At 42.7% G+C, this 26,903-nt stretch overlaps 1 protein-coding gene across 15 annotated transcripts in view; it reads left to right on the forward strand.

Annotated features, from left to right (window-relative positions):
- The window catches only part of LINGO1 (leucine rich repeat and Ig domain containing 1), a 3,157,620-nt gene that overhangs the window by 532,979 nt on the left and 2,597,738 nt on the right, over positions 1 to 26,903 (forward strand). For 12 of the 15 annotated variants that reach the window (XM_069222181.1, XM_069222179.1, XM_069222184.1 and 9 more), the window contains exon 3: positions 25,813 to 25,879. The exons of the other annotated variants lie outside the window; for them this stretch is intronic. The gene's annotated coding sequence lies outside the window, so the exon portion shown is untranslated. The remainder of the gene's footprint in view (positions 1 to 25,812; positions 25,880 to 26,903) is intronic. 15 annotated transcript variants of the gene reach the window in all.

The following is a 26,903-nucleotide window of genomic DNA, read 5'->3' on the forward strand; positions in this document are numbered from 1 at the left end:
TCGCCTGGGAGAATATCCTGATGCTGAGAAGGTGTGCGTCTAACCATGCCTAAGGCCTTGTGGGGTTACTTGACATGCCAGGTCTTCAGCTTTTTGTGGAATTCAAGAAGTGTGGGAGAGGCTCTTATCTGTAGTGGAAGGTCATTCCATGCTTAGGTGTGATATAAAAGGCTTGACTGCCGTTTATGGGTTTCCTTATGCTTTCGATATGTGCAAGTAGGAATCTTGATGAGTAAAGGTGTCTGGAAGGTTTGTGAATACAGATTTGATTGGTGAAGTATGCTGGCCAGTGTTATTTAGTGCCTTGGAATTGTGGGTGAGGAGTTTGAAATGTGCTTGTTTGTGTATGGGGAGCCAGTGGAGCTACTTCAGGTGCGGTGTGGTGTGATGCGAGTGTGGTGTGGGAGGTTGGAAGCGATTGTTGCCATAAGTTCTAATTGGTCTGCAGCCTTTTGGTGAGTTTTTTGCTGAAACCGGCATAAAAGGTGTTCCTGTAGTTCAGCTTGCTAGTGACAAGGGCATGTGTGACAGTTTTCCAGACACTGATTGGGAGCCATTTGAAAATTTTCCTCAGTATCTTCAGGGTATGGAAGCATTAGTTGGTGATGGCGTTGACTTGGGCTGTTATGCCAAGTTTGCTGTTGATGACTATCTTGAGGTTCTTGGCATGAGTGGTAAGGATGGGTGTTGGTCCTAGCTCTTTTGGCCAGCATGTGGAATCCCACGGTGATGTGCTGATCCTGAAGGTCACGATTTGAGTCTTGTTGGTGTTCAGCTTCAGACAGTTTGTCTTCATTGATGGGGTGATTTCGATCATGCAGGCATTGAATTTGATCTTGGTACTGTGTGTCTTGCCCATGAGGGAGAGAATTAGCAGTGTCTCGTTGAAGTAGGAGAGGATGTTGATATCATGAGAGTAGATGATGCTGGCTAGAGGGATAATGTATGCATTAACAAGGGTGGAAATAAGACAGGATCCTTTTGGAGCGCCGCAGATCTGGTTGTGGGTGCCTGTCTGAGGTGTATGGTGACAAGCTGACTGATTGGGTCCTTCCAATCAGGAAGGAGCAGATCCATCCGAGTGTGTGTCATTGGATTTCGATTTCTTGTAGGCCTTGGATGAGGTGGCAGACCATTTTAAAAACTGTGGCGAGGACTGTGAAATTTCATTATTAAGATGCAAGTGTTTTCATTTTCCTGTACCTACCTAATAGTTTGTCACAGAGAGAAGCCATTGACCATGAAATCTCAAACTAAATTTGTCTACAGTACATGTTTAGGAGTGTTCAGGGGCTGTGGATGTTGATTTTAGGCCGGGTGAAAGGAATTTAGATAATCTGCAAAATGGATATTGCAAGATTCCATGTTGCAGTGAGCCGTGGTGCTGAGAGAAATCATAAATAAAACTTGTTCCCCTAATTGGCTTCCACTGAAAGATTATTTGTGCAGGAGAATATGGTGACTGGAATACATCTGTCCTTCGTGGCGCTGGTGGGTATTCTCCACAGTCTGTTGACATCCTATGTAGAGCTTCTTAGATGCATATCTGTTGTATAGCCCAGATAGAGCAAGGTAGGAAGGAGTTTTAGTCATGGCTGTGCCCAGTAACTCAATGAGGGGAAATACAACATTCACCCTAGGCTCAAAGAGCGTCTCTTTAGTTAATGTGAGCACATATTAGGAAGCCCAGAATGAAAGGCCTTCTTGAAATAGATACAATTTAGCCTTTTTCGGAATGTAACATTGCCAGTCGTCTTTCGTCCATGGTTTCACGTCTACAACAACTCTGGCCAAAGATAATTCATCACAATTTGAACTATCCTTGTGTGCCAAGCAGCCAGTAAACAAGAACCGAGGGTGCAAACGTGAGGCAGAAGGCGAAGAGAAACAGGACTAGCCAAACATGGAAGGGGACAAGGAAGAGGAAAAGAGAATGATCGGGCACAAAAGGGGAGAGATCGTTTAGACCTGGGGTTTTCAGGTGGGAAAAAATGGTAGGGACAGAGGGAGAGAGTAAAATGATGCTAATAGTGGCGAATAACCAGAGAGTGGCTATTGTGTTTGAATAAAAGGAAAGACGTGCTGAAGAGCTCAGTGACGTGCAGGAGAGAAACTGCTTAAAAAAGAGATCATGCGTAAGGCAGGCGAAGAAGAAGATAGTATGGAGAGCTATGGGGCAAGCTGGGGCTGCGGGGAGAGAGATCTATAATGTAATCAAAGAATCGGTAGAATAAATAACTATAGCAGAGGGCGAAATATGGATCAAGCTTCTGTTGAGATGAAAGGGAAGCCACCTGCAAATAACATGGTGCTGTGTTAAACGGGGTGGGGGGCGCCTTACTCGCCCCGCCTCTCCCCTGCCCCGCGGGGCTGAAGGGGCCTTTGTTACGCCAATGGAAGTGAAAAGGAGATCGTGTTTATTGTAGAGACGTCATTCTGCCTTTCCTCGATCCTAGCCGCTTTACACACAATTTTGGTTCCCCCAAATACAATTATAATTTCCCAATTACATTTGGAGCGTGAGAACCTGGGGACAGGACAAATCTGAATACAGAGCGAAAAGCCTGTCTCTGTGAATACATCCGCCAGCACTCACAATCTCCCCACATCCGGCTTTTTTCTATTAACAAAACAGAGAAATAAATAATCGAATATTAAAGGACGCCGAATGTCCCGTCTGTTTCGGTTGATAAAATGTATTGCGCTGTTTCTACCCCGCAGGCATTCCGCATCCGCTGAGCCCACTTCCGGCGCACCGGGTAGACTGTTTTACATTTTTAAATGTTTGTTGATGCGTGGGCATATTCTTCCCCAATAGCGGCGGCGATTCAAAGAAACGTTCTAGCATCGCTTTCTGGAAGCAATTAGAATTTCACTTCTGTTTTTTGATTGGAAATGCGACCTTCTGCCACGTTGTTTTTGTATGATGTATGGGCCCGTTTCTGATGGCTGTATTCACATCTGTTTGAAAGTTGTATTATGAATGGGTGGTCAGTTCTGCCGGCGATAGAGAACAAGCCCCAGCTGTAGTTTTTCAATTCTCTGACATGTTGCTGTTATTTGTGAAGTGCTCTGCAGTTAAATAGAAAACCCTGCAGCAATACCTACAGAGGCACCCAGTCAGAGCTGGCACAGAAATGATTTAGACAAAACAACTAAAGAACTAGGCCAGGTGAGAGTAAAAGTATGCTTTATTAGCACAGGAATGCAGTTGTGGTGAATCCTAGTTTTATTTTTATTTTTTTTAATGGGATGCAGGAGTTAGCGTAGCCTGTGGCTTGCAGACTTGTGCCCCCGTCACCCAGTGACTTTTACCCTACTTAGCTTGCTTGGTTTTAGCGCATTTATTTAATTAAATCTTTTAAGATGGTTGCCTTGTTTTGAGTTAGGCCCACGCTTTACTTTGCATTATCAGTGTCATCACGCTAAGGCATCATTATCAAGCGACAAAGGTAAACTATTCACTTTATACTTTCCCTCTTCATGCTTTCAAGGTCATTGTTTATATTAATTACCGTCTTAAGCACACCTTGTTATCTATTGTTTGGGAACAAACCTATGTCAGGGGTCCAGGTAGATCTGTATAAATACTTATCACTTAAACAGATAGAGGGATTCCGGCCAGATGCCATTGCTGTTATCAATGCTGCACGTCGACGCCTTGATGCTGACCCAGTCTTCGTGTCCCTATAGAGTCTGAGCTAGAGACCTCATTCCAAAGTAATGAGGGTTGGGGGCTCTTCTCATGGACATGGCTTTGGCAGATTAGGTTTAATATACCTAGCTCTCCTTTAAGTTAGAGGTTAGGCTTATCATGCTAGGGTATTAGGACATATTGCACACTTCATGTCATTTCATGATATTGCAAGATGGTGGGGACTTTGTATTAATGAGTCTTGTCTTTACCATTGTTTCTTGCACTGTTCATTGTCCTAATCATTGCAGCCCATGCAACGTATCACAGATTGCAGTTTTGCTAAAATAAAACCTCTTGAAACTTTACTGCATCTTCTTCATTGCCTGTTTGTGATTGAGACATGTTGTTAATATGAGAAAGGGGTAATCTCAATTTAAGCACAACACTCCCTGAGATGTCACACTCTTGAGTCCATGCGTAAAGGCTGACACAAATCACCTTTTACTGTTTGGGTTTTTGGTGAGGTACTACTTGTGAGCCAGGAGGGTTGGGACAACAGTTGCGGCTTGCTGTAGGACTGGCATAGTCGCCTATAAACATAAGTACTGTCATCCTTAAACCAGCAGTCTTACTTAGAGCAAGAGTCCAACTACGACACAGTTCTGTAATTCATTAAGCATTTTTACAATATATACCTCATCGCCTCACTAATATATAAACAACTCAAAACACACCACCCTTAAACCTCTCCCTGAACAAAATGCCCAGAGCAATCTTCAAATATTCAAACCATTCTCTTTCTTTCATCCAATGATGTTCCCACATAACTCTCCCTTCGTTCCCTGGTGTTCCCTCTGTTACAGCCTAGTTTGTGATGCCCCCAACCCTTCCAGCTTACTGCACTCACCCCATACTGATACATGACCTAAGCGACAAACTAAAGCCCCAGAACTGCAGACCTGCAAAACAAACCACAACGCTTTGAACAATGGACTTTTAGGGACTGAGGGCCCAGAAATAGAGTATTGCCCCTATTCTGTAGGACCACAGCGTTGGAATGACACACTAAACCCTGAGAAGGACTAACACCTGATGAAACCCGCCCCCAGTGGATTTCTCCATTCGCCCGAAGCTGCCCTGGGGTGGACATCCGATGGATGCCACCCCGAAGAGCCCCCATTCAAAATGGCTGCCTTTTTCCACATGAGATCGAAAGATCTAGTCCTGGAGCAAGTATGGCATGCAAAAATAGATCACGACCTCTGATTGGACAGTAAAATCTTGGGATCCACACTCTCTGTACCTGGTGGTTCTGCACCTGCCACACTGATGACAGATACTCACTTAGAAACATTATGTGTGGGTCCTGGACGTTGGGTGGACTATAAACCACTATAATAGGTCAAGTGGTAGACGCAATTTGTTTGGATGTGGCAAAGGCATGTAGGGATGCTACGAGAGAGTCCAAACAGCAATGTACTGTTTAATGTTAAAGGGACTATCTGAAAGGGGCCTTTTGGTGAATGATCTCACATTAGGCACAACCCAATCAGATGTCAGCCAACAAAGAGACTTTTGAGAACCTTTATTGTTGATTGTTGAGTAAGTAAAGTTGCATCCTAATGAACTGGAAGCTGAGAATGTTCCATTGAGTAAGGAAGCAGTTGAAAAGTTGAAAACTGAGACCTGAGATTAAAAACAGATTATATAACATGTGGCCTGGGGCTGGAGAGTGATAGTGTTGGATGTATAAGGATATTTTTTGTTGATTAGGGAGATAGGTGAGGTCAGTATGAGAGCTTAACATACTTGTGAAGTGAGTTGCTTGCCCTTTGTTTAGAGCAGCTTTGCATTTAACCTTTGGAGAGGATGTGGAACAGACCTTTAGGTAAGAGGTGATAGCAAGTGAGACTAAACATTACAATGTAAATGATTCTGGTAGAGTGAGAGATGAGAATGGGCATATCATGATAATATTGTTAAGGGAGAATATAGGAGTTTGTACTTGTTAGTTGAATGACAGAAGGAGGTCAAGTCAACACTAACTGCATTATTAGAAAACGTGGACCACACTCTTTTCACAATTAACACTGATGTGAGTTGCATCACAGGTAGGAGAGGAAGCTGGTCCTTTCCACTGCTGAAATATTAATCTTCTGAAAACAGATTGGTATCGAGGAGATTCCTGAAGGTTAATATTGAATTTCGTTTTGTTCTTCAGAGATGAGGTGGTTGAGGTCATAAGAGACTCATTGGCCAAGACTTCATGAAATCCAACAGGAAGTAGGAGAGATAGCTTGTAGCTCTGGTCAAGAGATTTCTCAAACCTTGGTAATTGGAGAGAATAATGATGAGCCTTCATGTGTTTGCTGCTGGCCTGGATGCAAGTATACTTGGCCTGAGGTGGAAAGTTGGACCTCCATCATTCTCTACTGTATCTTAGAGAATTAGTTTTGCCTAGCTGATGGAAAATGGTGTAAAGGCAGGATCAGGTGAAATTTAAACCAATTATTTCAAATACATCAGATACGAATTTCCAGCCAGGGAGTATCAGCTGAAGAAGAAATATAAACTTTAACAAACATATTTAAGTATATTCGAGTAAAAATTGAAAAGAGTGGTGGTAGTTTCAAGCCTCTGGCACTAATGATTCTTTTTTTTTTACAGGTTAACTCCATTTACCTAGTTTTCAGACTACACAGTTCTAGTTCAGTTTCACGATCTAGGAGACTGGTGGGGGAAACCTTCTGGATCCCCCATCCATACAGCAGAAGAAGGCCGCAGGAGAGCAGTGGAGCTTCTGGGCAGCCACCCCAAAAGCTGTGAAGGGTCTGTAACAAATGTAGAAGGACAGCCTATAGATGGCTAGGCTTCGAGTCTTTAGAGTTCAGAATTAGAAAGAGAAGAATGTAGTCAACTTTGCCAAAAGCTGTAAATATACATAGTGCACTTCAGAGGTTTTCCACACAAGTTAAAGGCTGCCTTCGATTTTTTGCACTTACCTTTGAAATGCCAATATTGAAATTTAAGGCTACTGTCAACACTACATTCTCCATTAGGCCCCCACATGATTGTAAGAGCTAGGGCTAATAATGTAGTCCAGGAAGATCTTTATGAAGCTTGAGCAAAGTATAATAGCGCCCAAGCAATGGCACTGTAAAGAAGAGCCAGACGAGCTGCATTTATACACATTATTCTGGCGAAGACTCTAAGTCCAGGTAAGGGTACTGAACAACTAGTGATCACTTCTTCTTGCAGAAGACATAATGATCGTGGTCCTGTCACTGCTTTATCCCACGTGGCCCGCGACCTTAGCTGGGTGAGGCTTCGGAAGACTATGCATGTGATTACTGGGCTATTGATGGCATCATGATATTAAGAGTATTAACTTCAGCTCTGGCAGGAAATTGGTAGCTGCAGATGCTGATGTTGTCCTGCTGTTTACCAAGGATGCTGATGAGCCATTCCCTTTATCATGCAGGAGATAGGTGCTCATTGGTGTCAGGCTACTCCCTTAACAGGGACAAAACTGAGGTCTTCACACTAAATGTCCACTGCTTTCCGTCACTCTTAGGCAATTTGGGTTTGAAATGGCAGTCTAAAGACCTTAAATATGTATGTATCTGCCTTCGTAGAGACTTGAATACCTCAATCACTGTTAATGAAAAGTAAACACTAACTAAAATAAAAGAGCAGTTAAATGCCTGGTCAACATGTTACCTGTGGGGGTCGGGCAGAGACTGTCAAAATGATGACCGCTCCACTAGTTAACTTTCTGCCCAGTATGCTTCCAGTCGCTCTTTTCCTCATTTAAAAAAAAATGGTGGACAAACAAAAATCTGAGTTCCTGTGGAAGGGCTAGAGAGACAGGATCTCCATAAATACTTTGAAAATAAATAAGACCAAAGGGGGTCATAACTTTCCATACTTTCCAAGATTTAAACAGGCTTTACTGGCCTCCCACGGGGTCCCCGTGGTTTAGAGTGTAGGATGTCTTCTCCCCCAGGCTAGACACTGAGGTCCACATTTTTCACCCTTTGCCACTTAACTCTACTCTCTCCATATACAACATAGCAAGACTTCTGCTGTGCTCAATGTCATTTGCAGTAACTGCCCTACTATTTATTGACAAGTGGCTAGTTAAAAGTATGATTAGATCAGTTATGGACTCTTTGTGGCATAATCTTAACCTTAAACTAGTTGCGAAAACGGTATATTGGGAGTCATGGGCGATTAGGGACATAAATACCATAGGAAACCTGGGTACTCGGCTTAATCCTATCCCGTTTCTACTTTGTGCCCAAAATATAACCTTCCTGATATTGCCTTTTACTAGTTTCTAAGATTAAAAGCACAGTTGGGAAATTGTCATATCCTCACTTACCTGATCTACCTGGGTTTGCCTGCACATTGGGCCTCGTTGAACAGGACTCTTTGCTGCTGGACCTCCTGCTAACGGTGGACACCAAGGCAGTCCTCATGGATCGGAAGCCAATTTATGCGAGTTCCTTAAAAAACTTGTGTAACATGTTATGCTCCTTGGAAGTGTGGACAATAAAATGTACATGAAATTACATTATGCCTCCAGCTCTAGACACCTACGGGACTCTCTCGATAAGTTTTACAGAACAGCAAACCGCCTTAGGTAATTTCATGTACATGGAGAGTACTAGAGTACATAGGTCGCATCTTGGTGGAGACATGCGGCTATTGGCAACTTCAGACACTGCTCTGTCAGTATTCTAGAGTACACAATCCTAACCTTTTCTTTCTTTCTCTGGTTCTTTCCCTCTCTTTTTCTTTTTTTGTTACTGGGTTTTCCATTTCTTTTTCTTTCTGTCTTCTTTCTTTTCATGCATGTGTGTTATTTGGCACTTTTGTCTTGAGACATCAGATGATCCAGCATTACCTATTTTGGGATATGTACGTTACTATGCCGCCCCGTGTTAATTTGTACCTCTTGTTGCAATCAGCGTTGCATGAAATGTTCTGGATTACAAGTAGACTTTGGTCCTCCAATTACTACCTCGTGTACTATACTCCTTTACAAAAGTGTACTGTATTTTGTCTTGCTATTGTTTTGACATAAAAACTAATAGAAATGGTTGAAAACAAAAAAGGTGTATAGATGGGCACAGTATAAGGCATATGTGATGTTTTACTAGGTTGAAACACTAAAATGAAACCCCCAAGGCAAAATCATTGACAATACGAGCGACTCGATCCTAGTGTATATAGCAACCTGTGCATTGCGATCGGGTGATCTGTAAACTGTTGAGATTCCACGCCAATGTCAGTGTCAATAGGCAGATAGATCACGCTTCAGTGATTGACATATTGGGATATTCTATCACTTGCACCTCTTCTTGAACCCAAGCAGTGCTTAAATCATCCTAGTGGACGTGAGTGTTTGACATCAGTTCTCGTGTTTGGGGATCTGGATTTATTTTACATCATCAGGGTATGAATTAGAGCAAGAGAGAACAACACGTAGGAGAGAGAGAAAGAGGAACAGAAGAGAGAAGGGAACCGTGAGAAATAAGTAAAAAAGAGCATGCAAGAGCGCGATGAAGAGACAGGAGGTCTGGGGTGGTAGAATAAAGAGGTAAAATCAGGACTGGGCAGGGTTCATATTTGGCTAACTCCAACATCCAGGGTGTGACAGCACTAGCAGCCGACATCTCAGAAAAGCTTTGGGTGCCTGAACTTTTATTTTTGTAAATTAAGCATTAAATCCAAATAAAGAATGTCACGCATAGGACACAAGCCTGTCCCACTTTTCGAGGCCCAGATGCTAAATGATTTCACCTTTTTCTGCTGTAGGGTCATTGAGCTATAAAATATCAAATTAAATCACTCTTTCAGCAGTAGTTCGACAAACTGTGATTGGCCAAAAATACCTCTGTGAAATACTCAGCAGTCACACTCCCCAAGGGTGGAGAATGATTGGTGTGGTCCAGCGGGGGCTGTCATACTTTCGAGAGTGTAACAAGTGACAAATCTTAGAAGTAAAATTGAAATATTCGAGACTTACACAGTCTCCTTGAAAAATATCTCAGCTTTTTTTTTGTTACTCGTGAAACTCACATGCCTGACACTGAAGCTGAAATGAGATATTTTGACTCAAAGTCCCTAGTCCTAGGAGGCCTGATTGGAAGGGTTTTCTTCTTAAGAAAGAGGACAGATGTCATGGTCAGAAGAAATACTTACAGCTGTCTCGTTATTTCTACTAGTTTCACTAGTTGCTGATGCTTCTTCAATCTCTGAACCAGGAGGGGATTTGATCAAGTGAGTTTACTGCTAATAAGAGCAATAAGTATTCCCAAAATGAGTGCTCAAAATGATCGGCCTGATTTCAGCTCTGCAGGGATGGTGGATGCGCTGATGGAATTGGCTGTCGCGTGGCGGTGTCCTCAGGAAGTCAGCGTGGCGTCTCTCAGCTGCCATGTTGGTGCGAGCAGTTAATTCCCCGCAGCGGTGATCATGAATGCTCCTAAATCTGTGTGGTTGGGGGTTCAGCATTGGTTGAAGAGTCTTGAAGTGCCTCCTTGTGGTTCTAAGTGTAGTGCGGCTTTACACCAACATAGTTCAGCTGATAGGTGGACTGATCTTAATGTGTGCTACTGCTTCTTCCCTGCTCCCCCTCTGTGACTTGACAGGTGTGGAGAAGGTGACTTGAATGAAGACCAAAGGGGTCCAACAATCGAGGAGGTAGAAGGAAACGAACAATAGTGTGTTAGTGAGAAGGATGGATAGATTAAAAAAATATATATATTCAGGAGTATAAAGTACGTTTTCACTGCTGTTTGTTCTTTGTACCTTTCTCTGTGATGGTCACCAGCTATCGGTTCCTCCATTAAACCTACTGTCTCAGCGTCGAGCGGTCTCTTGTGGTGTAAGTCCATGGCGTCAGCTTTGAATTAGCTTTTACACCCTCAATTAAATACACCTGGTGCAGATACCCATTTTATAAGTACCAATAACCCTAAAGTATTGCTAGGTGAACAGTAAAAATAAATGTCATACTCCTGCAGGCTCAGTGCGATGTTCCAAATCAGGAAATATTTATTTTGTTTTGCCTGAGGGTATCATATTAGGGCTAGCATGTATCATCAGTGGCGGACTGACCAATTGACCCATATTTTCTGACATGTACTCATACTGCTTGAGAAGCTGTAGGGATCACAACCCACATTGAATGGACCAATCTGTGATGCCCCTACAATCAAGGCGAATTGTTTTCCCAGTTCACTTTCTGCTGTGCTAGAGAGTCAGAAGGTCAAAGTTCACCTTTAAAGAAAATGTCTAAAAACCCTGCAGTTTGACATTATTCTCTTTCACCTGAGTTTGCCATTGCTGGTATTGGTGGAGGATCCTTTGGACTGTTGCCGTTTTATCACTTGTGTACACAATATAACCCATGCAAACCAATATGTAAACAGTGTTCAACACAGGTAGCCTTTAACGTCATACCTGTTGGACATCCCCATTATTTTTGATGCAGGTGGAGTAATGCGTAGGACAGGCATTTCATGTTTTACCCAGGAGGAGCATATGTTTACCGCGCAATGTTCATCGAGTCTATTCCTGGCCCATTAATGGTGATTTAATAGTTGTCGTCCATTAATCCCATTAAAGGTGCTCTGGGGTGTGGTAGAGTATTACAGGGGCGGGGCACCCGCGATTCATCCTTTTGCTGACTGTCTCTAGGGATTGCCAAAACCTTATGGTATTAGTAGATTGAGTTTTTGCACTTTTGCTCATAACTGAATGCTCGTGAATAATAAAGATTTGCTTTCAATAAACACCCTGTTCATCATCTTTTTTGTGGAGTACTTGCAACCTGTTTATAATGGTTGCGGGTTACCAGTAAGGGTGGTTTACAAAATCTAATTGATTCTGCCAGGTAGTCTTCAACTTACATAATGTTTAAGAGATGCGGGAAGTTTAGTATTTTTATTTATAGATGTGCAAAGCTATTTTCCAGTAAAAAAAAATAACTCAAAATTGATAATTCATTCAGTTAATCATAGACAAATATTACATGTTCACGACTGCTTTCATTTGGGAGCACTCAGTTTAGAAGAAGTAAGGTGGTATTTTTTGTATACTAAATAAATAGGGTTCTATTGTTACTTTTAGAATAGAGTGCATTTACAAAGGTCCAGGGAGGACAGAAAGGGGCCTTTTAATTGGGGTTCTTGCATATATGGGAGCATCTATGAAGTATTCAGATAAGTTGGAATGGGGCCTGCTCTTTCGTCTGTTTCTTTTTATGGTAGTGTGTGAGATGAGACTATGCTGTGCTGGCTACACGTTTTGGATTCTAGTATGGTGGCACTAGTCATTGTGTGAAAAGCCAAATTGGAATTGTCTCGTGTACATTCAACTTCATTTTGGGTAACTATGTGGGTTATGTTTTTGATGCGTTGTTTTGACAGTACTTATAATTACAACAAATATGAGATTCCTCAAATTCAGAGTTTGATCATTGTAGATGGTTAGTTACTTCGCTCTTGTCTTCAAGTCATTCTAAGTAGTGGTTGCTGGTACTGGCTGAGGGTAGTACCCCCACTGGATGCTGCTGGCTGGACTGTTTTTATGTTCCAGTGTTATTTGTTTGAGAGAATGAAATAATTGCTCAAACAGTGACCACGTGACGTGATTAATCTGAATCATGCCAAACCTTTGCATGCGAAAAGTTCTTGTGAAAAATCTTTGCTGTAGACATACTTTATATATGACAACGACCGTGTGTCCTCTCAGCATCTCGTTTGAGAATTATATTGGTATGAAAAGTTTAAAAGCATAGTTCAAGAAGATGTATTATGTGAGTTCATTTGATGGTCACTTTTAAGGGGCTGTTGAATTAGTAGGTTTCAGGAAGACATGCAAAGACGTCTGTCTAGAAATGGGGGGCAGCGGCCCCCTTGGCATCTGTGGGTTCAGAACTTTGAAGGCAGCTGGTTGGAGCGACGGGTTGAGCCGACGAGGTACTTAATGGATAGGTTAACTGTTGATCAACCTAAGGGGCTTGTATGTAAGGGATATGTTTAGAAATTAAATGGGATGTTGTATATCAGCGACTCGCATGTCTACAAAAATAAGGCAAGTGGAAATATCAGTTCCCTTGTTAAGAACGTCTATGTAGGTATGAGGTTTGCAGAGAGCTTGATCCAGCTAGGTCGGGAATTGATGACCTACAAATCGGCAGTGAATAGGAATCTGTAGAACTGGGGCACTGGTTCACTGTCCCAGTCTGTGGAGAACTGGAAATTAACTGTGATGTTAGGAGAATTTTTATTAAGTTGTCTGCATAGAACATTTGGTAATTACTGACAAATGATATGCCACATTATGTAGCATCTACAGACAGCATCAGCTGTATTTTGGCAAACCGAAGTATTGTTTTTAGTATATTCATAGAAGGGGATTTGTGTCCACACCTTGGTCATGACTCAGTGATCTACTAGTCTGTCTCAGTTTCATGCTCCCGAGTGGACATCTTTCCTCTCTGTTTTTGTGCAGCATTTCAGACTTTTCATTTTTGATTGGGTGATTTGTACCCTTCCACTTCTGATTTCAAGGACCCTTTTTTGTTTCTGTTACCCTCCCCCTACTTGTACATGGCTCTCTCATAAACTTAATTTTTTTTTTCCAAGGATCTCACCGCTTTACCTGCTTTTCTTTCTTCTCCCTCATACTTGTCCGCTCCTCCCCATCCTCGACGCATACATCCGTTTTTATTTTTACTTTTTTTTTTAGCAAAAAGCTACCAGGCAGTATATTCCTCAGTTGTGGTGACGTGTACACTTTTTTTTCTATGTTGAAGTTACTATTTTCATATGGCTGTTGCCCATGCTGGAACGGTAATTAAAATGGCAAAATGGCCGCATGTGCATGATTATGTATGCCTCAAGATGCACCACTGTCATCATGCGTGAGCGGGCTTTTTAGAATGATTTTTTTCTCTGGAAGAAAAAGCATTACAAAATAGTTACAGTTTGGGCACATGCCTCAGCATTCATCATGATGCACCAAAAGTCATTTTATGCCTACGCAATGCAGCCATCCTTTGGAAATGCCAATAGGTTGACACTCGCCTTTTAAAGATGCGACCTACTGACTTTACAAGTGCTTTTTATGCTCAATGATTGGGCATATGTGTTATTTTCAAACTTCAGAGGACAAAATGCTCGACTTCTGAAGCTTTGTATGAATGTTTTATTCCCATTCAATTAGCTGAGACGAGTTAGACATGCCAAGATGGCCACAAAAGCTCTATTCCTATTTGAGCCACTTAAACTACCATTGATGCTTGGGTGCCACCTGTTAGAAGTGGAGTAATAATGTAGGTAATGTACCAAACTGGCACGCTGTAGTAATACTAGTGTGCACAAGCATGCTAATAAGCAGTAAAGCATTGTATATAAGGGTTGACTCCTACACTGTTAATAAGGCAGAGAGCATGGGCTGAGAGGTGAAATCCCAGGAAGAAAGCCATATCGAATCCGAACAAGGCAGAACGTCTGGCTGAGGTGGTAAAGAGGTAGGTGATGGGCAATGGACCGATTTGGAAACCACCTGTCGCATTAAGGACTCAGTGGAAGACACATTCAGAAAAACAGAATCTGTGACTTTTCCAGGGGTCCAACTGAAGGAGGAAAGAGGGGCTGGGAACCAAGCATGAGGGGGCAAGCTTCTCTGTTTACTGACTGCAGTCTTCGTGGTTAAGTCTTAATTTTTACAGTGTGCTGGAAACTGGATTTTTGTCGTTTTGGTCTCAAATATTTGAGCTCAAAACAACAAAAACAATCAGTAGAATCAGAGTTTTCAATGTTTTATGCAAAAATAGTACCTAGAAGCCCAAAGCACCAACTTTGGTTATCTGGTTTTGTTGGACTGGGACAAAGTTCCAAGTTCAGGCCAACTACAGGCTGGATATAGGGACTCAATTAGGCACACTGAACAAAGTACCTTAAGTCATGGTTTACGAATCGTTGCACGCAGGAATTCAGAGAAGCTGCAATGCAGAGTTCTACGTCGTTCTCGAGGATGTAGTCGATAAAGGGGTTGCGATGTGAAGTTCTACATCAAAGAGGCATTGTGCACCGGCGGTTTCAAAGAAGCAGCGGGCTGCAATGTGTAGCCCTGTGTCATTGTTGAGGATGCCGTTGACGAGGGCTTGCAATGTGAAGGCCTTGTTGGATGTGTCACCCAGAGGCAGTTCTGAACAGACCTCAGATTGCGATGCAAAGTTCAGCATCAGGTATAATGCGGCGATTCCGAAGCAGCTGTGAAGAGATGCAGCATGCTGTGCCTGTTCTGCTCATAGGACGACAGCTGTACAGTCAGAGCACCTTCTGGCCTACTTCCAAGGGCCCAGGTCTGGGGTGGGACCACTTGGGGAGTAGGACTCTCAGCAGACCATCCAGGTGCTGGGTTCAGTGTTGTTGGAGCCTGTTCTTTCTCAGAGACTTAGAAGGTTAGCCAGCTGGCTCTTGGAGCTACTCTGGTGATCTTGGGTTCAAGATGCAAGTCCAGTCCTTCTCTCAGGCAGCAGGGCAACTGAGTAGCACTCCTCCTTGTACAGCAGCACAGCAGTGCTTCTGAGTCTTCTACAGGTTGAGAAGTGTACTGGAGAGTTGGGTCCAATATTGATCACTGGTGCCTTAAAGGTTTCCATCCCCAAAGGTGCTTTTAATTTCCTGCCTCCCAACCTTCGCCACAGATTGTCTGGGATTACAATAGACTATTGTCAAACACTTTTGTGTGTGCGCTCAGGCAGAGCCTATGTTATGTGCAAGTGTAGTAGGTGACAGCCCCTCTCCTTTATCAATTCAGAGATGGCCCATCCTGCCAACATCTGTCATCCCTTTTTCTCACTGCCTGGGAGTAACTCACAAAGACCAACTGCCAGCTTCATCTAGTCATGTGACCCAGTAAACATGCTGCAGGCAGCAAATAGTTAGGACACAAAAATGCCAACTTCTAAAAGAGCCATTTGCAAAATTGTGACTGAAATTCCAACTTTACCATTAAAGAGTTTTTTTAATCATAGTTGTATATAAACCAAACTCAATATTCCCACCTGCTCCCAAATGAAAGTTATCAATTAAAATCTAACATTACCAATTAAGAGGGCTTTTGATGACAATTATTTAGACACCAAACTCGATATTCCTACCTGCTCCCAGTTTAAAGTTGTCCTATGAGAAAGGTAGGCTTCACAGGAGTGAAGATATGAATGTAAGTGTTTTTCAATATCAGCACATGTAAAACAGAAGAGTTGATGTCCGACCTTTTAAATACACCGCACCCTGCCTGGCAGCCGCAGGAAACATCTTTCTTTCTCACAGAAGACGTCTACAGTGCCTGGTTCCCTTCACTGTAGAAGAGATTTGCACAGCAGCAGTAGTGCAAGCTTCCACACATCACTGAAAATGTCTAGCTCAGGCATGTTTTTCATGAAGGCTGGATCTAGATGTGTGGAGTACTGAGGTGAGCATGTGTGTGGAAAAGTAAGTGAATATGTGAGTGTTGCAGCCACTTTCATCTGGTGTCTTTCACCCTTCCTTCTTTCCACTGATATTTATTTTCTCGCTCCACCACACCCCCTTTCCTTCCACCCTCTTTGTTTTCTTATTGATTTCCTCTTTCCACCATACCCTTCTTCCTTCCACCCTTCCTTCTTTCCCCTCTCCAACATCTATTCCTTCAATCCTTCCTTATTTCCTCTCTCAGCCATCCATTCTATCGACCCTTCCTTATTTCCTCTGTTCACTATTCATTCCTTCCACCCTATCTTTTTTCCTCTCTCCCACCATCCATTAATTCCACCCTTCCTTCTTTCCTCTCCCCACTATACCTTCTTTCCACCTTACTTCTTTCCTCTCCCCACTAGACCTTCCTTCCACCCATTATTTCTTCCCTCTTCCACCTCCTTTGTTTTCACAATCCCTTACACTTTTTCTTTTCCTCTCCCTAACCAACTCGTTCATTCCAATTGCGTCTCTACCCATGTCCTTTTTTTCTCCATTTTCGTCCTTTTGCTTGCACTGCACTTGAAATTCTTGGCTCCCCACCCTGACCTCTAATAATGTCTAAATTCCTGTGCAGTTTTATTTATGAGCTTTTATAAGCAGTCATGCAGGCAGAAGTGGGCCATATAAACTAGGCAACATATCAGGCCCAGCGGAAACCCCAGCTTTGGCTCCTAGACTGGTGGGGTTCACAATACCAGTAATATGCAGGTGAAAGTTGTAGATGTCTGACTAAACGGGTAGCGGTTTATTTGGAGGTTAGAAATGGGGTATATTGACTAAGGCATGCCCCTCATTTGGAATGCCAGTGTCAAATTTTGCAGTCACTTTGGCCCGGTATCTCTGTCCCGATTTATGGTGACACCATCAGTCAATAGTACAGTGCCCCAACTATAGTCTATAGAGATGCACACAAATGGGCATTTTGCAAAGAACCTTTGACAGGACGGAGTATTTGCCATATGTTTACAGAGACATTCCATACTCAATTTGAAAGGGGCCAGAGGGAAGGATCAGTGCCTCACAGGACCATTCTGTGTCTCTATTTCTCTCTTCTTGTCCCTTTTATCCTTTCTCCTGACTCCTTTTTCCCCTTCTTGTCTCATTCCATCTCAGTCATTCCTCTGTTCTTCTTCTTTCACCTTCATTTATATTTTCACTCTCTTCTTTTACCATCCTCTCTAAACAAACTTCTTTCTTTCACCTCCTTCTGCCACCTTCCACAATTTCAGCATACTCTTTAACACCTACTTTCTTATTCTCAAATTATTTCGCCCTCTTCTTCATAGCAAACTCATCTTCTCTTACGTATTCCTACTTCTTATTGTTATCGCCCCTTTTAACTTCTAGGGCAGTGAATTTTGCCATGCTTCAAGAAGTTACCATCACCTTTATTAATTGGTGCTATATTTGCTATTTGCTTTGGCAATAAGATAACCTCTGAAGGAGGACTTCTAGGCACTCGCGAATTACCTCCTTTGGCCAAAAAAGTCACCCGCTCGCCTCTTTTTCACACATCATCCGCTCTTTTCCACATCTCCTCTCAAGCAGCATTGGTTCATCCCCCTCCCTACACAGGCTCACCACGCTGTCACCTTTCTCACCCCCCTCATCCCCTTTCTCTGTCTCCTCTACATATTCTACACTTACCCTTATATCTATTTTTCCTCTCAAAGGCCCATTTTTCTCTATTTTCTGACACCGCTGACCTTCCTCCCTCCAAGCATGGGTACTCACAAACACTTTCCCAGGGGCCGAAACGTTTGGTCAGCGGTAAGACTGAGGGCCGCACTAATAGGAGCAGGTGGATGGAGGGTGTCTTTATTTCTCTCTTCTTGTCCCTTTGATCCTTTCTCCTGTCTCCTTTATCCCCTTCTTGTCTCATTTCATCTCAGTCATTCCTCTGTTCTTCTTCTTTCACCTTCATTATATTTTCACTCTCTTCTTTTACCATCCTTTCTAAACAATCTTCTTTCTTGCACCTCCTTCTGCCACCTTCCACAATTTCAGCATACTCTTTTACACCTACTTTCTTATTCTCAAATTATTTCGCCCTCTTCTTTATAGCAAACTCATCTTCTCTTACGTACTCCTACTTCTTATTGTTATCGCTCCTTTTAACTTCTAGGGTAGTGAATTTTGCCATGCTTCAAGAAGTTACCATCACCTTTATTAATTGGTGCTATATTTGCTATTTGCTTTGGTAATAGGATAACCTCTGAAGGAGGACTTCTAGGCACTCGCTAATTACCTCCTTTGGCCAAAAAAGTCACCCGCTCTCCTCTTTTTCACACATCATCCGCTCTTTTCCACATCTCCTCTCAAGCAGCATTGGTTCATCCCCCTCCCTACACAGGCTCACCACGCTGTCACCTTTCTCACCCCCCTCATCCCCTTTCTCTGTTCTTCTACATATTCTACACTTACCCTTATATCTATTTTTCCCCTCACACGCCCCATTTTTCTCTATTTTCTGACACCCCTGATCTTCCTCCCTCCAAGCATGGGTACTCACAAACACTTTCCCAGGGGCCAAAACATTTGGTCAGCGGTAAGACTAAGGGCCGCACTGATATGAGCAGGTGGATGGAGGGTGGACGAAGGTGGGCAAAAGCATGTACATCTAGTGTCTGAATTGAATTGCACTAGGTGGAATCAGAAAACCCTGAATTACACCAGGCTTTCATGCTTGACCAATATGTGTGATCCTAGGCAGTTGTTCCATTTGACTTTCCCTCCTTTATCACATCTAAGAGGACCTTGAAATACATGACTTCAGAACGGGTGCTGTACAAAAACGTCTACTGTCTTCGATTTAATAATGTAGATGTTCATGTATAATAGCTACACCGGCCACCCAAAAGGTGCAAATAACAAATGACTTGCCTTTTAGTTCACTATTGGCAATATTGTCAGGGTTGGAGGGAAGCATGAATATTTCTAAATTAAAGTCTGAAAACGATCACTTAAACAAAAAAAGCTTTTTAATGCACTGACAATCTGATTACCTAAGGTGAAGCACTTCTGCATGGAATATAGTTTTTGAATTTTTAAGACACGTTCATATTTTTACACGTTTGCTGCAATATTTATAAATTGGGTGTTCCTAAAGTTACGCTGCAGTGCAGGACTCTCTAATTACTCCACATCTTTAACTGTGAATAACCTTTAAATAAATGCTTGTATGTTTATTTAACATATTTTTAATGTTAGTGCTGAGATGAGTAAACACAGCCAAGTGCTGCTGTTGACCAAGGGGCCACAGGAAAAGGTCAGGAGGGCCGCATGCGGCCCCTGGGCCGAGTTTTGAGTATCACTGCTCCACAGCATACACATTCAGCACTCACCTTCAGACCTTTTTCTCAACGTTCTTAAAATCAATTTGACACATCTTCCATTTCTCCTTTTCACTCTCTTCTATGATTCTGTCACCATATGTTCTCTTATTGTTTTGCTGTCTGTCTCACACACACTCTGACAATGAATTTCTCCATCTTGTCTCTTACTAAAACTTCCCCTCTCTTGCACACCCCACATTCATAAATCCTTCTCATACACCTTGTAACAGGCTGGCTGTTACAATCAACCCCACTAATTGAGGAGGGCCGATAAACAAGTGCCCCGGGGGCACTTTGAACGACTTCCAGTCTGTTGGAATGCGCAAACCCAATGTAGAGGGTTGCGCGGAGACGCTGGAAGGAAGTAAAACGGCCGGAGGAAGAACAGGGACTCTCACTCCATTGGAGGAGGAGGAAGAGGATGCCAAACCGAAGACGGAAGGAACCGATTAGCGGAGGATCGAGGAGGCCAATGCAACAGTGACAAAGAGAACTCGGGGACCGGAGTTACTCCGCTGAAGCCGACTCGGAAGAAGAAGACGCCAACACCACCCGCCACGTCCCAGGAGGGATGTGGCTATTACAGGTAAGGGCATATTTGCCAAACCTGTATTGTTATGTTACGGGAAGGAAGGGAGGGGAGAGGAAAGAAGCCTAACAAAGGAGAAACGGGGAAGAGGGAGTGAAAAGAGCATTAACCAAGAGTTCTATACCACAAGCACTTGAGCACTCAAAACCAAAACTCGAGATCTTCACTTTTTAGGCACAACCTCACACCCCTCCCCTCAGAGATGAGAAAAAGGCACAAAGAAATTGCAATTTACTTACCTATTCTCTATTTTTCCTTTTTGCCTTTTCATACCTCTGGGAGTAAAATGCTGGAACTGGAGAGACCTGTAGGAAAGAAGAGAGAAAAGAACCGTAAATAAAAAGAAGAAGATAACCAGAGAGAGAAAGAGAAACTAACAGGGAACAGAAGAACGAAAAGAATAAAAGAAACAAAGAAAAGAAACCAGAGAGACTATGAAGAAGGAAGAACAACAAAACTAGTTAAATGATCAAATAATCCAAAACAAATAAAGAAACAAAGAGAATATTTCGTCAAAACGTGCTTGATCTCTGTTTTTCCAGACTAAAACCATGATACAGACAAACACGCACGACACACCCTATTCCCCGAGAATCTCTGAGGTCATGACCTCCCTCAAACTCCATCTTCTTTCTTTCCTACATCTTCTATTCCCTTGTCACAACCCCTGTTTCTCATATGGACTATCTCACCCTTAGTTTATCAAAGACACACTTTCCAACAACAGCTGTGTTTCTTGTGCTGTCTGCCTCTAGGGCACGTGCTGAATAATAAGTTTACAAACTTACACAGCTAAAAGGCTATGCTCCACAATTTGGTAAAACTGACCTAGTGACCTTGCTTTTGAGGCTATCTAAGCAAACCAAGCACATGGCTGAACACCAAAAGTCAATGCAGTGATGAAATGACGGCGGAAATGGCTATTTACTTGTAAACAAAACAAAGCAAAAAGATGTATGCCATTTTGGAATTAATAGACGTGGATATTTATCTATTTTTAGGTGTTGAAGGTCTTTACTTATGCAATCGGAGCCATACAGGGACAGTGTTATCTGAAGCAGCCAAGCCACCTCCTAAGTAATTACTCTCAAGTTACTCATATACCTGCCAACCTCTTCATAAACATTGTGAGTGGATATGCACTACTCAATCCCAGATTTCTTGTTGCACCTTCGCAAATTGTTGTGAGTTACCATTGCTATCAAAGGACTTGCCTTGATAAAACTGTCAAAGGAGGTTGCCATAGCAAGGAAGGGAAATGTAGAACATTTTCTTTAAAAAAGAATAATTTCACAGGGTGGTGACATCACTTCCTGTAATGCGCATTGCTTACAAGTGGCGTAGTGTGGGTTGTCAGCACCCGGGGCAAGGCAAGTAATTTGCGCCCCCTAACCTGTGGATTTTAGCACTCGCGAGCGCGCCCCCCCCCCAGATGTTGCGCCCGGTGCGGCCGGCCCCCCCTGCACCCCCCTACGCTACGCCACTGTTGCTTACACTAATTAGTCCACCCACTCTATTTTAGGACTTGTGTCCTGCCTGCATATTTGTAGTACCACTTTACTAGGGACTGAGAGGTAAATTACGTGCGCCAGTTGCATGTAAGACAGTGTGACCATGTTTAAAGGAGAGAGCACAAGCACTTTAGCACTGGTTAGCAATGGTGACGTGCGCACAGTCCAAAATCCAGCAGAAATGAAGTCAAAAACAGGAGGCTGGAAGGCAAAAGTTGGGAGAAACCCACACCAAGGATAGCGTCCCCAACACAATGTCTTAAAGTAATTTTCACAAACTTCTGTTCCATTTCCAAGTAGCATAAACTGAGGTGCAGACCTGTTGGAGTATGAAAGTTTTCTAATACCTTGTCTTTCTCATTAATAATTTTTTAGTTTTCAATTCCTGCCAGCATTTTCTTCTGGATTTTATGCATCATATCCGGGTCCGTTTAAGTAACTGCTTGGGTTTTTGGAAGTAAAACCCCTAAACCTCTCTGCTCAGTTCTTTATTCTGATCGCAGCATTTTTTAAATCTTCTATAAAGTCAGAAGCAGAGAGGACTAGGTATTCGTCTCCAGTGTCATTGCTTGGAATTCTCTTTCCCTCGATGTTTGGCTCAGTCTGAAACACTCAAAATACCATCCAAGTTAATTTTTTTGCTTTCTGATTAGCTGTGGATATTACTTTGCCTAGATAAGTAGTTCTTCCTTCTCCCTTCCCCTTGGTGTCGTTAAAGAGGAACAGGTTTGGCAGTGAGGCTTCCGTTTTCGCTTTTGCAATGTTGAAATGCTGATCACCCTGGGCACAAGGTACAGCATTTAAAGAGAGGAGAGCATTCACGGTTGAGAGCTGAATCTTTACATCTGTGCTGATGTGTATGATCAGTACAGGCCCTGGGGTCTCAGAGTAGCGCAGTGATTCAGCATCGTGCCAGGCATGGGTGGCGCTGTGATGCTTCATGGGTCATAATTCTACGTAGGCACAAGTGAACAAAAGAAAAAGAGAAGTAACAACTATAGTTTGGAAAGGGAAAAGGGGTGGTAAACGTTCCCTGAAACTTATGGGGTGCAAGTCAAGCCTTAACAGCATCACGTAGTATAATATCTCGAGCTATTTGATAAACACAGTACATACAGCAATCCAGTAAGTTAAATAATCATTTAAGATACCTTAACAGTCATATATCTTACAATATAACGGAACTCTATGACCTTCTTCAAAAGACGCATTCATTCCTTGATGTTTTGCACAGTTTTAAAAGTGCAGTTTGCACTGGTGTTTCCTCGGTGTCTGGCGGCTTGGGAGCACTGGAAGACATGACCAAATGTATCCTATGTGTCCTACACAGGGACTAACACGTGGTTCGTAATGTGAGCCACCCGAAGCTAATGTCCACCCCAAAGCCTTCCAAGTGTTACATTTATATAAAGTGCAGTGTGTGAACAATTTCTGGATGATACGGTGACACATCTCCCACACTTTGCAGTGCTGAGAACCTCCACCAAACCAGGATTGAGCAACCACGAATACTATTGTGCTAACGTATCAGCCCTCTTTTAGAAGCAGAATTAGTTTCACTAGTACATCTTAGATGGCACTGCTGCTTCACCGCCTCGGTGAAGGTTCACCATGGTCAGTGCAACCTTCAAGACTGACCGAATCTGCAGTGGACCACCACATCACCTAAAGCACCTTTATGGACCAATAACTGCAGTTGATTTTCCACAATAGAGTTTCAATTCTGCTGTGACTAACTGCACCTCTAACGTTACATTTTACCACAGTTAGTCCAAGTTTACTTCGTACTTCTGCAGTCGAATATCCTGCTCTCCTCATCCTTCCTCTTCCGGATACTGTCCTCAAGATACTCCGAGGCCATTGCTCTCATCATCCACCCCTTTGCTGTCTCTTTAAAGCATTTATGTCTATACAGTGTGAGTGCAGGTACCCTCAGATTATAGGCTTTTAGCACGCCAGCACTTTCTGTGATCTAATGCAATATACGGTTCCCTTAAACTACCAAATACTGCAGTAACCTTGGCCTTTAATGCTTTGCAGTGGTGGGCCCGTTTCATCTGCACGTCAAACAACAGGCTTGGGTAAGTTTTACTGTACAACATGGAGCTTCAACCCATTAAGGAACCACTCTAAGCTCCTCCATAACTCGCTGTGCCAGCTACTTAATGCTTCGGGCTAGCACTGTGATGAAAGGCTTGTATAATGTTTCCACTGCTGATCGGCAGAGTGGTCCCGTTATTTGACACTCCCGGATATGAGGAAATGGCTTTTGCTCATATGCTTAGTTTGTGATCTGTTTGCCATGACATTACCATTCATTCTGCTTAGGTGTATCTGCTGAGCAGCATGTCTGGGAGGGGGGCCTACTTCTACTTTATTGATCTGGAGCTTGGACGAACTGGTATGTTCCAATACCTCCTGCACCCATCCCGATGACTTCCCCATCAATTTTGACTACAACTTCATCTTTCGAAGATTTCATCCTTGAATCACAACAATGTCAATATGTCAGAGAAAGATTACTCTTGTCAACATTCATCGTAATTGAACCCCTCCTCATTGTTACCTTGATCATTTTGAGTTATTGACTGGTATAATAACTCTGCCTGGCACTTGGGATTTTTTTTGTTGATGTTTGGAAATTCTGACCGCTATGCCTTTTCGTAGGAAATGATACTCTTCTTTACAAATGAATATCAATATTTAATTGTAAGAAATTGGGTGTTTGATTGAGTGGCGTGAACCCCCTACTTAAGCAACAACCACAGTCCTTGTCAGGGTGAACCACAAAAGTCACTAAATTAACCAGGGCTTAACCCTCTGGTAACTTGGCATAAAAGCAGTCAGGCTTAACTTAGAGGCACTGCGTCAAATAGTTCTGCAGCACTCAAACAGTGAAAACACAATCCCGTCCCAATTTACAAACAATACAGTAAATTGTAATAACTAAAATGAGACTTAAATGGCAAAAATCGAATCAGTAGAACTAGAGTTTAGCAGTTTCAAAGATTTAGGTATGTAAAGCACTTAAAGGCAGAAAGCCCTACTCACGGTCATCTGGGTGTGCTTGACCGGGTGAAAGTCAGAAGTTCAGTCTGACCAGAATGGAACATGGAAAGCAAAAAGAAAAAATGATGGACGGAATGCAGAGCAAATCAAACATTCACCTCCTGTCACAGATCTGGGTTTAATCCATCAGTCTTTATGCTTCCCTTGCCACCCCTGTTTGAACCCAGCCGCATGCAAATCATTCTTGACCCTGCTCCGCATGGGAACAGTCCAGCCTGAACTTCCAGGCCTGGTCCTCCCTGGACCGGAAACAAGCACCCTGGACCAGTTTCAGGGTATCACCCTTCATCAGCCAGGCTAGCATGAATCCAGAGGCATAATGAGCCCGGGACCCACGTCTGGGTATACCCCAGCGCACTTAAGGCGACAAAAGCAAACAAACACAAATAATTAGATTGGCCAGCAGGCCCAGACTCCATCTTGGATTTTAAAATGTGACCATGCTTTCATTTCTACTGTTACCACACGCAGCAAAATATGCATTGGATGCAATATATATTGTTATTTTCTTATTTCCTTTCGTAATAAGATGTTATTTTTGTAAATGCTAGTGGAAGCTTTCCTCACAAAATGTTGCAGTTCAATAACTTCCGTCCTGAAGCTCAGGGAATCCATTTATTTCATAAGTATGTCAATTTGTAACACATATCAAGACTTGTACTGTCACATCTAATGACATTCAGGGAAATGGAGATTAATTATTATTGATGTAGGACATGGTATTAGGAATTGTTGCATTTTATTCTATATTGGGATTTGCTGAACTTGTGTATTACTTTGCTCACCTTATGCTGACTATGCAATTCAACTGTGTATTTTACTACAAAAGAGAGCTCATTTGGAAGTTATCTAGAGTAGGTTGCCTCATTCTCAGAGAGGAGACCTTATGCCAGTCCGCCTCGAAGTTGGAACCTAGCACATATTTGATATTCTTTTCTTAAAGAAAGACTTTTGTCAGACCTCTTATTGCCATGTCTTTTGCATTAATGCAGATTCCCTTTACATGAGATTATTTATTGATTAATCATATTTTTTCTGTAGTGATCAAACGTTTTTATAAACATTTATGGTTCTTAACTTAAATCTGATTCACAAAGACTAATTTAATGATGTTCTTCATTTGTAGACTATCCTTATCTATCAACGGGCACAGTTCCTCATATTCCCGAGGACAACACTGCCCCAGATTCTATGTAAGTATTTAACTTTAGTTTTAAATTATTTGATAAGATAGCATTATCGCTGTCAATGATAAAAAATACTCCCAGCTTCTGTCCCCGCCACAAGCTACCACACATTTAAATGCCTCAAAGCTGCTATAACACTGTCCATCCAACCTAATCTTCCTGGACACTGCGTATCATCTACCTAAACCCAAAACCAACTTCACTGATCAGCTCATCAAATACATCATGTAGGAGCTTGGTTAGTATGACTAGGGGGGTGTGAGTGTAAGATTTCCTAACAATCTCACTGGGACATCTTGTTAAAACACAAGCAGGGCATAAATGAGGCAGCAGAGTGTGAAGGGCGGATTGTTAGGGGGACTTAAACCACAATATTTTCCAAACTAATCAGCAATTTTTAAGGCCTTTGAAACATAGAGGAGGGAGAGTGTGTGTGATTTTGTCAGTGTTGGCATGTAATAATCCTTGGTGAAATCCGACAGACATGCCACATTTTCTGAATAAAATGATAATAAACCAGGTTTTCTGAGTGGCTGAGTCTTGAGGATGGGGTCATTATGGCGATTACCACCATGGAGGGGGAGTGGTGTGCACTCCCCTCAGTGCGCATGTGGTTTTGGCCGGCCCTCTCAAAATGGCCGAACCAACAAGCGCAGTGAGTTGTGGCCAACCCGAGCTGTGTTGCTGGGTTGGAGACAGCAGGCACAGGCTCCCAGTCTGCCTGGGAGCCAATGCCAATCCTGATACTGCTCTCATGCTGCCAGCCGCATGAGAGTAGTGTTAGGATTGTCTGCAGGGCAGGCTGGGAGCCTGTGCCTGCCATGGAGCTAGAGGAGCAGAAGAGCAGTGATCCCTCGCGAGGCGGGTACTTTTAAATAAAAATAATTTTCTTATTTTCACCCCCCACACCACTCTTCCCTGACATCAGCAGCTACTGAGTCTGTCTCTACATCAGGCTTAGTGTCTTTTAATAAAGGCAAAACCCCTTGGATTTTCTGATGTTTCTTATATATGGCAAGACCAACAGCGG

This window comes from Pleurodeles waltl, chromosome 3_1 (assembly GCF_031143425.1).
Source record: "Pleurodeles waltl isolate 20211129_DDA chromosome 3_1, aPleWal1.hap1.20221129, whole genome shotgun sequence".
NCBI lineage: Eukaryota > Metazoa > Chordata > Amphibia > Caudata > Salamandridae > Pleurodeles > Pleurodeles waltl.